We start from the raw sequence: 12,305 nt of genomic DNA on the forward strand, positions 1-12,305 counted from the left end.
CGCGTTTCTTAAAAACGAATAAGCCGATGCAGCAGAATTGTCTGTCTGATGACGTACACAGACGCAGACAGTTTCAGTAAGAAAGACGGGGAGCCTCGTTTTGAGTCCAAACGAATGAACACCAAGTACATAGACGAATGTCCATATCTGGCTGCGAGCTTACGTTCAAAATTGCGTATAAATTGAGAACCAAGTTGCCCAAAATCAGTCCATTCATCGAAAATCAGAAGAATGTCTTTCCTTACAGTGAACTCCGTTACCTGTGGCGTCGCCATTTCCCCATTTCGTAGCCGTATCTACACCATTATGAGTGACACCTATTTTAATAGAGCCTGAACTCTTTTCCTTCTCTTTCTTTCAAACCATGGACAAATACATTTCTTAAGTTATGAGTATTTACTTCTCATAGCAGGAAATGTGAAGAAGGTCATGAGAAAAATCTTTATATAGCACTGCTTATATAAGTATATTTCATGTAACTTGTGAATTAGTCTGAAGTGTATCATTGTGGTGCATTTGTTTCATGTCCTTTAGTTGTATTCCTTTACATGTTCTGTTTTCTTCTCTCCATTTTATTGTATTCACCTTACATGGGTAACGTTATTTACCATGTTTGTTGTTAAATTGATTTAAATATTTAGCTTTGTGAGATTTAGGATAGTTGTTCACATCCATTAGGTTGTTTTCACAATTTGATATTATTTAATTTTCAATATGAAAAGCCACACTGAAAGATGCCAGTTTTACAATCATGAAATCATGCTGATTTCTTGGGTCGTTTTGAAAAGAGAAACATAAAAATATAAACAAGACTGATCTATCCAACAGCCCTATATGTCCCCAAAGACACACTCAGCAGAGAAGTAATACCATAACAGTCAAAAAAGGTCACGTAGACTTGAACTCGATCGTTCGCCAGAATTCAAACGAAAAGTATAAGAGATACAAAACAGAGCAAGAGATGAAAGAACAGTGCTAGCGCACAAAGCTGTACTTTGGCCATTCTCTCACGTTCAAGCAAAATATATCATTTGATAGGTGGTGGTGTAGCTGTTTCAGATATCTCACTATTAAATTCATTTTGCTTCACAGAATCCTGAACAGCCAGTTCCAAACTGTGTTGGAGTTAACAATGAAAATTCAACAAAGTATAACAAATAATGTCTGCATCATGCCAGAAGTATAAGGTATCAGCTGTAGAATCTTAAAGATCAACCCCTGAAATGATTTAACGTTTTACTCTTAATAATAAATATCATAGTTTTGACTCACAGACTAATGTTATCATAAACAAACAATATAATTAATTCGGATTACTATACAATTTGAGCAGTACCTCTTCGTAAGAAATCTAACTGACCCAGAAATGGACCATTGGGTGTAAAAGAAAATTATTGACGTTTCAGCATCAAATCCTTCTCCAGCTGATGTTGCTGTGATTTTAGTATTCGTTACCGCTTCTCAGCAGTGTGGTCGATGTAGTCATAGAATATTAAGAAATCTTGGATTCTAAACCTATCTTTCAATTAGGTTTCGCCGAAGGAGCTTTGATTTATTCTTGCAAGTGTTTTAACTCCATCACGATAGCCTGTACCACAGTGACCGTTCTTGTAGACTCTCTTCCTTCAGTTCACTGTTCATGTTATCGTGTTCTCCTCTTGTTGCTTTCTCCTTTACCCTTCGGTTGCTGACCAACTGTTTATTCTTCTTCTCTCTGACATTGTAGAAGGGTCTCTAACTTTTTCAACTGACATTTTTTAAAATTTATTACAGAACTGTACTAGTAGAGAAGGAGGTAAAAATGGTAGTACCTTGCAAACGTTCTTGGAAACAATATAAGAAATTAAAAGCTAAACTGAAGTCATTCTCCTCTGAAATAATACTCGCTACAGCAGTACCAGTAGTATATATGGGCTTGTTGGCCCCCTGTGTCATCTATTCGAAAGGCTGCTACTAGGCATTGGAAAGTAGATGACTTGGTGCTTGATTGTATAAAACTAGGTTTTGGATAGTAGATAATAGTTTAGCAGTATATTTCCCTATGCCTCATACAGACCACCATCTTAAATCTATGGACTAAACGGGCAATGTTAAATTCCCGTGTTGGATCATAACGGCCATCACATGTTAAACCTACTGGCGTAATGATAATTCCAGTTGTGATGGCATATCGCCCGTTATACTACTATCATCCGACATAGCATTTGACACACCTCAAGTGCTCTAGAAATGCCAGGTGGCTAGAGAGAGCAACGTTGACTGAAGGATATCTTAGCACACCCTGATAACCGCCAAACAAGGCGAGATGACATTGGGCTCGAAATCATGATAGGGATGAAAGCGATAATGCACATTATTACCAATGTTCGAAATCATTTAATCCGTTAATTTATTATCATCATTTAATTCGTTAATGCGTTATCGTCATTTAATTCGTTAATGTGTGATCACCATTTAATTCGTAAATCTGTCATCATTATTTAATTCGTTAATGTATCATCATTAATTTAGTTCGTTAATGTATCATCATCATATAATTCGTTTATGTGTGATGACCATTTAATTCGTTAATGTGTGATGATCATTTAATTTGTTAATGTGTGATGATCATTCAATTCGTTAATGTGTGATGACCATTTAATTCGTTAATGTGTGATGATCATTTAATTTGTTAATGTGCGATCATCATTTAATTTGTTAATGTGTGATCATCATTTAATTCGTTAATGTATGATCATCATTTCAGTCATTAATATGTGATCAGCATTTAATTCGTTAATGTGTGTTTATCATTTAGTTCGTTAATGTGTGATCATCATTTATACATACTTGATTACGAAACAGTTTGAGGCAGAACGCTCCACTGCTTCTCAGAGATTCTGAATCGTGCTCCGCAAAACCTAAACGTTTCAATGCTGCATTAGGCAAATTATTGTTTTGTTTGAAATGAATTTTTGTCGTTTTATTATTAAAACAAATATGCGATGTGACACGCATTAACAAATGCATCCAAGTCTTTTCCATGAAAACACATAAATGCTCAAAAGATAACTTTCATTTTTATAGATTTCCAGAATATCTGAAACTTAGATTAAACGTTACATTTGTTAAAGAGATAGAAATGACATATATTAAAGAAGATCAAGCATTTCAGAGCAAACAAAATAACAATTGTGTCTATAATTAAGTAAACAAGCAGTTGAGAGAGAGAGAGAGAGAGAGAGAGGACATTGCAATGGTCACAACCACTATTGTCAACTTCGTTTATTTTATAGATTTAATACTTAGAATATAATTACAAGTACTAAAATCGCCTCGAAAAGTGAATTTATATATGAACATTTAGCAAAATTAAACAGCTTGTTTCTTTACTTAATTTTACGTCACATTCAAGTTGTAAATCAAACTCTACGAAAGGAGTGTATTAAATAAAGTCCGGAACAGCTGGGTCCTTTGAGAAATATAAAAGGAGTGTATTAAATAAAGACCGGAACAGCTGGGACCTTTGAGAAATATAACATAGGCATAGGAACAAATAGTGTTTAGCATCTTCGATATCTTAACCACATGCACACATGAAAGGGTTAACTAAGATCACTCTGTAAAGACCGAATTCGAGGGAGCAACATGCGTGTCCAAGATTAGTGTGTGTAAGATAATAAAGTAACCTTTGCCACTACGATAATACAATAGTGGTTGCATTAGATACACGTTATACATTTTTATTAACATTTTGGATATCGTAAGGGAGACAGTACCAAAGAATAATTGCAGATGGGAACAAAAGACGTCCAATAAATCCCAAGTCTGGTAGGGGTTGCTATGATGCTTTGAAATTTTGGCAGACGATAACTGGATGCCTCCTGTATCCTTTTGGGTAGAAGAGTGCAAATCATTAGATAGTTGTTTGTTTATAATATAATACATTATTTAGAATCAAGCGTTTTGATTAAATATACTCTCTATAACAAATTATATGGGTAGAACTGTAAAGATGTGAGGAGATTCTACTGGAATTTGTCTCGGTCTATCCCATTGATCAAATATCACAAATTTAACACGCTTATTCTAAACTAGGACGTATGAACAGTATGTACAGTTTAGCTAGAAGGTTTGTTTTTTGAGAGATATTTTAACTGAGATGAATATTTGGATGAATATTTAGATATTTAGTATCATCTGAATAATGATGCTAATATGATTAGTTCCTTTGACATCAGAAGACAACGTTAGTATTAGGTTCTATGTCTTTATAACAGGAATTAAATTTATATAATCAAAGGACATTTTCAGAAATCAAACCAGTTTGCCTGTTGGTTCTTAATAAAATACCATTTTTCAAAATGTTAAGAGTAAAAATCCAATTGTTTTCTCAAAATATTATTCCTTTTTACTTGTATAGGGTCTGTATTAATATTTTGTACATGTAAAGGGTATTAATCCTTTGTACAAAGATGGGTCCGTATTAATCCTTGATAATGGTAAAAAGTATTAATCCTTTTGTACATGTAACGGGTCTGTATTAATCCTTGATACTGGTAAAGAGTATTAATCTTTTTGTACATGTAACGGGTCTGTATTAATCCTTTGTACATGAAAAGTGCCCGTATTAATCCTTTGTACACGTAAATGGTCTGTATTAATCCTTAATATAAGAAAACAAATATTAAGGGCCAACAGAGAATTTGGGGAACTCTAGCAGATAGCTGGCATTTTGTTCACACTGAAGTTAGATATAGATCTTGCTTGTAACGGTGTGTTAAGTAGCTTTGAAGTCATGATAAAGGTATACAAGCATTTAAATTTTTGGAAATTAATAAACAAACACGTTTATCCACACACACTCAAAAGTTTGATGATGTAAAGGAATGTTAAACACGGCATTTCTTTGGAATCAAGAAATAGTAGAAACAGCATATTTTATGATAAATTTTGGCGATATCCAGATTGATATTTTATATATGAAGTCATTTTCGTGCATATAATTATTTCATAAACATTAGACATAGTTCAACAGAACAATTACACTATGATTAGACTATAGTGCTTCCTTTCTATACATCTTTATAACTTGTGCAAGCTTCCACTGCGCATGGGCTATAAATAATCTTATTTGCAGACATTTCTCCAACACTATTTTTAATTCTTTATGACTAATTTATCAGATGTTTGGTTTAGGTCAAGAATACCCATTGTTTAGGTCAAGAATACTTATGACATTCATACAAAACATGAACCTAAAAAAAATAAACAATATTAAAAACTATACTGGTTGGAAAATACCAGTGTTGCCAACATTCCGTTTCAAAATACTCGTACATGCAGATTGAATGGCCATCTATAATTCGCTCAGTTTTATAATCAACAATTAATTTGAAATTTTTGTCTGTTGCCCCTGCTGGGCTGATAGCATAAACACGTGTTTAGTGTGCTTCATGTGTAATCCGGCACTTGATTATCATTATCCCGCCGTAGATGATACATTGTATACAAAGAAAATATTGGGCTTGCATATTTAATAAAACCATGAAAATACTAATTTGTCGCCTTATACATTCGGATAGACAATTTGGTCCAGGCTTGAACGAACTCTTAGCATAACAATTGATTAAGCGCCACAAGCTAATATTCTTGGTTACTGCAATGTAGATTTCCAAACTTCGTTACCGCCGGTTATGCCCGATGTATTAAACGAGCACTACTGCGTAACATGAAACAATATAAACTTCCAGGAAAACCGAAAGGAGTGTTATACTTGTTACATTAGAACCTTGTTGATTCCATGTAAACATCAATATTATCGAAGAAACAAATACCGTAAGAAGAAATGTGTTTTGCGGAAAATATGCCTGTGCGTACGGAATTATTTTGATCAAGAAGACGGAGAAAGAAGAAATAGAAGATAGGTCCAATGTTCATAAAGTTTGAAAAGAAACGTGTCCTTGGCTAGTCGTCTTTTTCCCTAAATTTGTAACTATTTTTTTCTAATTTAATATATTGTTATAATGGTTTTGGTATTTTAGTTCCCTGGGCCTTATTCTTCTCTCTCTCTCTCTCTCTCTCTCTCTCTCTCTTATGTCATTTTAGTTCTGATGTAATCCATTGTTTATCATATTTCAAAATAGTGACTATTTTTATTGCGATAAAGCTTTCGGCAAGAGTTAGAAGTGTAGATATGAACGGTATACTTTACTAATCAAATTCAGCTCATGAAACATTCCAGAACATTTTGTTATTTTAAGACGATCAAGTAACCTATCAAAACTGTCTGTTTTGTAAATCCAAACAAATCTCTAAAGGGACTCTGCTGTAAACAAATTTTTAAAACTTGTTTCCGTTTTCTCAGTTTGATTAGGAATGTCGAAAACTTTGAAATCAAGCTCATGTTCAATCTAAAACCAGTTTAGGGAGAGGATGATGCTTTCACATTAATTTATTTGATAATAAAATACTCTGTACTGGTATCGCCAATGAGATGAAATAGTTTGAATGCATATTAATGTAATCTCCTTTAAGTATAGTAATTTTAACATGCGATAAAGAGAGCGATCACGGGCCCTAGGGTAAGATACACCTGGGCCTCTCCTAGCTCTTGTTCAAACAAAAGTTATCTTTTATAAAACTGAAAAGTGTTATTAGGCCGAGCCCCCTTACGGGCCAGGACCCCGGGATATATCCCCGGTCGCCTCCCCCCACTTCTTGTCGGCCTTGAATTTTCAATTTAAGAGCAATTGATAAAGCAAGTAGTTTGTTGTGTAATGGGATCAAGGGTATCATCTCAAAGTGGAACCAATTTTCTCTCTCTCTCTCTCTCTCTCTCTCTCTCTCTCTCTCTCTCTCTAGATCGCTCCGGTGACCTAATGGTCAGAGCGTCCGCCTCGGATGCGGGAGGTCATGGGTTCGATCCCCGGCCGAGTTTTACCAAAAACTTATAAATATGGTACTAACAGCTGCCTCGCTTGGCGCTCGGCATCAAGACAAGAGGTTAGTGTTAGAACTGGTCGGCCTGGTGTCGGGATAATGTGACTGGGTGAGACATCTTGCTACATGTCTGCGGCATGATGCCCCACTGCTAGACATCACTATAAACTGCAATACTGCAGACATCGTAGCGATATGACTGTAAAATTGTTAAAGCTATGTTAATCCAAATCTCTCTCTCTCGCTCTCAAAGATAGAAGAGAATAACATTTAGGACAGTATTAATCTAAATGGATTTCTTATAAAATGATATTTGTAATAATGGACATGAAGTTAATTAATTATGAAATGTACTGATCTATCCCCTGGTTTTGTTATTAAATAATGACCCTGGGTTGTGACATCATGTGTTGCAATATATTTTTGTAAAGATTGTATAATGAAAATATACTCAGTCAGAATTTAAAACAAAATTGCAAAAGCAATATCTTTGTGAAATATTGTGTAATACTATCCAAACGTAATTTACAAAATTCGAATTTTCATGCACTGGCACAAAACTTGCGTACAGAGACGATTGCTTAATTTCACTTACTTACATATTTACACATGAAGAGAGTAATCGGGCGAAACACATGAATTGTCCAGATTCACTAAGGTCAATGACGCCTCGAAAAAGTTATTGCATAAAGAGCTTTAAGAGAAATAGGTCAAAGTAACTCTCAAACAGCTGATATGGATGTTCTCAGAATGAAAGTGTTTCTGTGTTATACATTCATATGCAATTTCAACTCTCCAATTTTCTTTCAAGAGTAGCAAATAAATTAACAGAGCCTGAATAAATTTGTTTTGGTTTAACGTGACATTAGATTTCCCATGAAGCTATTAACCCTGTGAGGTTTATATATATATATATATATATATATATATATATATATATATATATATATATATATATATATATATATATATATATATATATATATATATATATATGCATATATTTGTTTTAGAAGGGATTACGGTAAAGAACATTATTTACAGGACATTTGGGAGCGTTTGGGATTCCTCTGCACCTCAGATAAACTTAAAGTGAAGTAGATAGTGGCTGATATCAATGTGACGCGTAACCTATAAGGGCGCGTCCCGCAACTCTCGATAGCATTGAACGATAGCACGAAGCTGAAGGAAAAGGTGAGTAGAAATACAGTATTTTGAGATTTGTTTCATGTAATGTATATACACAAATCTTGTTCATATTTGATATTTTAGGGCTAATTTGCTCTTCTTTGCCATATTTTTGTCTTTGGTACGTGTTGGTTTTGTGTTCTTGTATACTAAAAAGAAAATTCCTTGTCTCAAAAGACTTATCATTTAATAAAATTAAAATCTTTGAAATACATTATTATTGCTTTGCTCTCAAAATAAGATTACATTTGATAATATTGAGAGCTATTTCATACATTGGATAATGTTCACCTGAATGCTTTCTTGTTTGAGAAATTCATTATTTTTAGAATATATTTACACAATTACTTTCAAATGGTTAAAACAGAGGCAGAGAGTCTCTTAAAAAAATTCAAGTTTAGTTATATTCCATTGTAAGAATATAATGCAAAAGACTGCATCATGCGACAAAAGGCAAATCCAGTGAACATTATTTGGATAAATTCCCGTGAATTATTACGAGAATCTGACATGAACATTTGATAATCAGACTTTATAAAATGTACACTGCATTCAAAACTCTTCAGGTTAAAATAAGCATGAGATTTTACAAAATGGGAGATCTGTTCTTTGGCTTCAAGTATACTCCATAAAGAATGCAAAATAAAACGTGAGTAGCACTGCCTTTAAAATGTGTTACCAGCTATTGTTTGTAAGTCATATAACCTACTGCATAGCGATTACGCATAGATAACCCAGTAATAAGTAATTCGAGTCACAACTTCTCATCTAAATAATGAACGAAGTAGGCAGTTGAATCGCTATCAGACATCTTGTACAAGAATGAGAAACACTTCTTCTGTTTATCTCATTTATATTCTAGCTTTGAAGAATATGTGTTCTATTACCTAGATTTTTATTTTTGTCGCCTTATAAGAATCTTTTTGTCAAATTCCTCGCATTTATATTATATATGTTATATACCGTTCATACCAGAGCGCTAAGTTTGCAATGATACTCAGATGGGGTAAGTGCGCTATAGCTTGAAGATGATGCCTAAGTGGGGTACATAACTGCATGAAAAATAATTGTTTTCCGTAAATGAGAAAATGGAAGCCCCGCAAAACACCCTGATCTGCTTGGCTGTGAAATTAAGTCGCGCCCTCATTATCGGATAAACTTTCTACTGTATAATTAAATTTTTTCGAACAAGCACACATGTATTAACATTTTTTTGCCATATTCTTTTATATCTATCATACAACAGTTCTACTACACGAATTCAAATAAACACTTTAATTAAGAAGACACTTTATTCAAGGGTAGCGAGGACGATTACACTTGAAGGTCATGACTGTTAATAAAAATGTCATCTCTGAATATATATATATATATATATATATATATATATATATATATATATATATATATATATATATATATATATATAACGAACCAAATATTCTACCTCAAGCTTTACTTATTTTAATATCAAACATTTCCAGACAACAACTGCGTATAGGTTTGTGTAAATACTATGTGTAGTTGTACAATAGTAAGTTTTGTGTAGGTCACATCGGCTAACCTGGCTCATCTCCAAATAAGCGTTTCCACGTGCACTTAAATATGTGCTAATTTGCAAACAATATTTAGGTCAGACAAACTGTATATTGGCGCCATTGCGCAATGATGCGCATTTTGTGGATTCGTTCGGTTAGAAAATGGCGCAATTAAATTCCGCGATCGCCGTTATAAGACAATAATAGGAGTGACATAACCAGTTCAAACAAGTGCAGTAGCGTGAGATACGAATGATAGAGACCGAACTCGTCGCAGACTTGTGGTTAACCATTTTGGAAATCCCCAAGTGAAACAAGAGAAATGTTCATAACTGCTGTAGCAACGCTTAACACATTTTGACAGCATAATGTACAAGTGTCATACATGCTTTCGGGAAGTGTAACCTTTATACTGCGAAGAGAATGAAATAAGAAACTGGTCAAGAAAAACACTGAGAAGGATAACGTGCTTATGGTAACTGGAGACAAAAGCCAGTATTCGTAAATGTATGAAAATGTGTAGCTTAGAAGAGGAGCGAGCAGTCCAGAGAATCCAGAAAGATGAAAAAGAAATGACAAAGGTTGCAGGAGAGATGTAACCTTCCTTGGCACACTTATAACGTTCACAATTGCGTCGGCTAGTCTAACCATGACGGAAATAAGTTGCTTCAGTCCATTAAAAAGATGCAAATATTTTACAACATTTGTAAGTTGTTGTCAGAAATTGGTTGAATATGTGTTTGCAGTAAATATTTTTATAGGAACATTTGGAACTACCATCGTGCAGACTTTCATGGTGCAGAACTTCACGGATGAAGAATAGTTTTGAAATATTAACATTTGTCTTCTGTAAATCTTACGTAGTTATTTTATATAATAATCATAATTGACATCGCGGTTGTGAATGGATTTTCACGAACAAAGATCTACAAATGGATCAATTAGACAACCGCATTTTGACTCGGAGTGTTCTGAAACATGACTTTTAACAACAAAAGGGGTCAAATGGGTTGTTTTCACATTATATTAAGGCAAAGTGTCAACTGGGTAGTTTTCAAAATATATTAAACACAATTATCAACTAGGTAGTTTTCACTGCGATACATAATCTGTGACATTGGACACGTGACCAGGCATTGTAAGATCTGAGCCATACAAGGTAACACAATTGCAGTCAACTGTAACTGTTTGACCTCCTGAAAATGATCGTGTTAGAGCGGAATACGTATCACTCAGCATTTTACGCAAATGAAACCAATTTTTCGCGGTAGAAACAGAGAGACATAACAAGTACACAAAAACCAGACAACTTAGATAAATGCAATCTAGATGAACCAATTACATAAACGCCACGCGACTTAGATAAATGAAATATAGATGGCATATTCACACGCATATGTAGATGACCTGTTTAAAAGTGTACGCCGTTTATGCAAATTTTTCATTTCAACATCTTTTGTCGATTTCTTTCTGTACATAAACTTTTGAGTGACAACCCTGTCAATAACGAAGACGCAAAATCAGCATGACCTAGGCAAATATAATTTATCATTAATTTGTTATACGCACATGCAGGTGTCTGGTCAGGTCTTTGCTTGCCATGGAAATTAATTTTGCAAGTGTTATGAGGTTTTGGTTTTACCTTTTCTTAGATTTTGTTCGATTCTGTTTCTGCTTCAGCGACATTTTGCTTTTTTGCACACACAATTCAGTTTTTACTTATATATGTAATTCAGACACCACTGGAAACAAGGAAGTACACGTGTATCATTTATTCATTTATCGCCTACGCAGATCTATTTGTAGAGGGACACGTCTGTTAGATAAGATAAGCAGAGTGCCATTGTATATGGGTTCTTATCACGCCTTGCACTAACATTACCTTTTCTTTGGTCAGACTTAACTAAGTGCTTAGTTAATAAAAATAATGCCATGTTGTGTTTTTCTTAATTATCATATATTCTAAAAATTCATCAGGGCTATTCAAATAAACGTTCGACAGTTCAGATGGATTGCTTTGGAAGTATTCACGCTAGCTGAACTTTAAATAATAAAAGACGATTTCCTGACACCTTTTAACTCTTCTGCTCCACAATTCTGTTTACTCACTCGTTGTCCATATGTTACCAGCATTCCATCTGTTCGTATTAAAAACATTTTTTTATGTTGCTTGATATCACTGCGTGTACACAACCAACATGTTTTACTGAGTCCCAACAATTATTTTATTTGTTTGTTCGGTTTTATATTTCGGCCGTGTCTTCATTTTAAGTGGGAATGCCTATCTGTGACTTCTGACTTTTCAGCATGATTCATGATGCTGATAGTGATGTCAAAAAATAAAGAAATAAATAAGAATTTTAAAAAAGTCTAACTGTATTTCTTGTTTAATCAGTCAGTTTCTGTGCAAATTTTCTGTTTTGTCATTTTATACAGACAGAGCAGAGTAACTAACGTGATATGAGATACATTTTGAATGATCATCATTTACAAATAATACACTCATTTTACAAGTGAATAGAGATACCGTAATTACATATGACGATTTGATCGTACTTCGATAGTGGACCAAAATAACATCATAGTTAACCTTGTCCATTTTGGGTTATTAACAGCTCCGTTAGCGTCTTTTACCTTAATATCTTACATGACAGTTCA

General features: G+C 34.0%; 2 protein-coding genes across 2 annotated transcripts in view; both read left to right on the forward strand.

The window, feature by feature from the left end:
* The window catches only part of LOC149806140 (putative chitinase 1), a 73,618-nt gene extending 65,522 nt beyond the window's left edge, over window positions 1–8,096 (forward strand). Inside the window, exon 10 of the mRNA XM_089951047.1 lies at window positions 7,966–8,096. The gene's annotated coding sequence lies outside the window, so the exon portion shown is untranslated. The remainder of the gene's footprint in view (window positions 1–7,965) is intronic.
* LOC149806141 (chitinase-3-like protein 1) overlaps window positions 8,007–12,305 on the forward strand; it is a 63,161-nt gene continuing 58,862 nt past the window's right edge. The window contains exon 1 of the mRNA XM_089951040.1: window positions 8,007–8,115. The gene's annotated coding sequence lies outside the window, so the exon portion shown is untranslated. The remainder of the gene's footprint in view (window positions 8,116–12,305) is intronic.

The sequence above is a fragment of the Sinohyriopsis cumingii genome, chromosome 2, assembly GCF_028554795.1.
Source record: "Sinohyriopsis cumingii isolate HCF-2022 chromosome 2, ASM2855479v2, whole genome shotgun sequence".
Classification (NCBI taxonomy): domain Eukaryota; kingdom Metazoa; phylum Mollusca; class Bivalvia; order Unionida; family Unionidae; genus Sinohyriopsis; species Sinohyriopsis cumingii.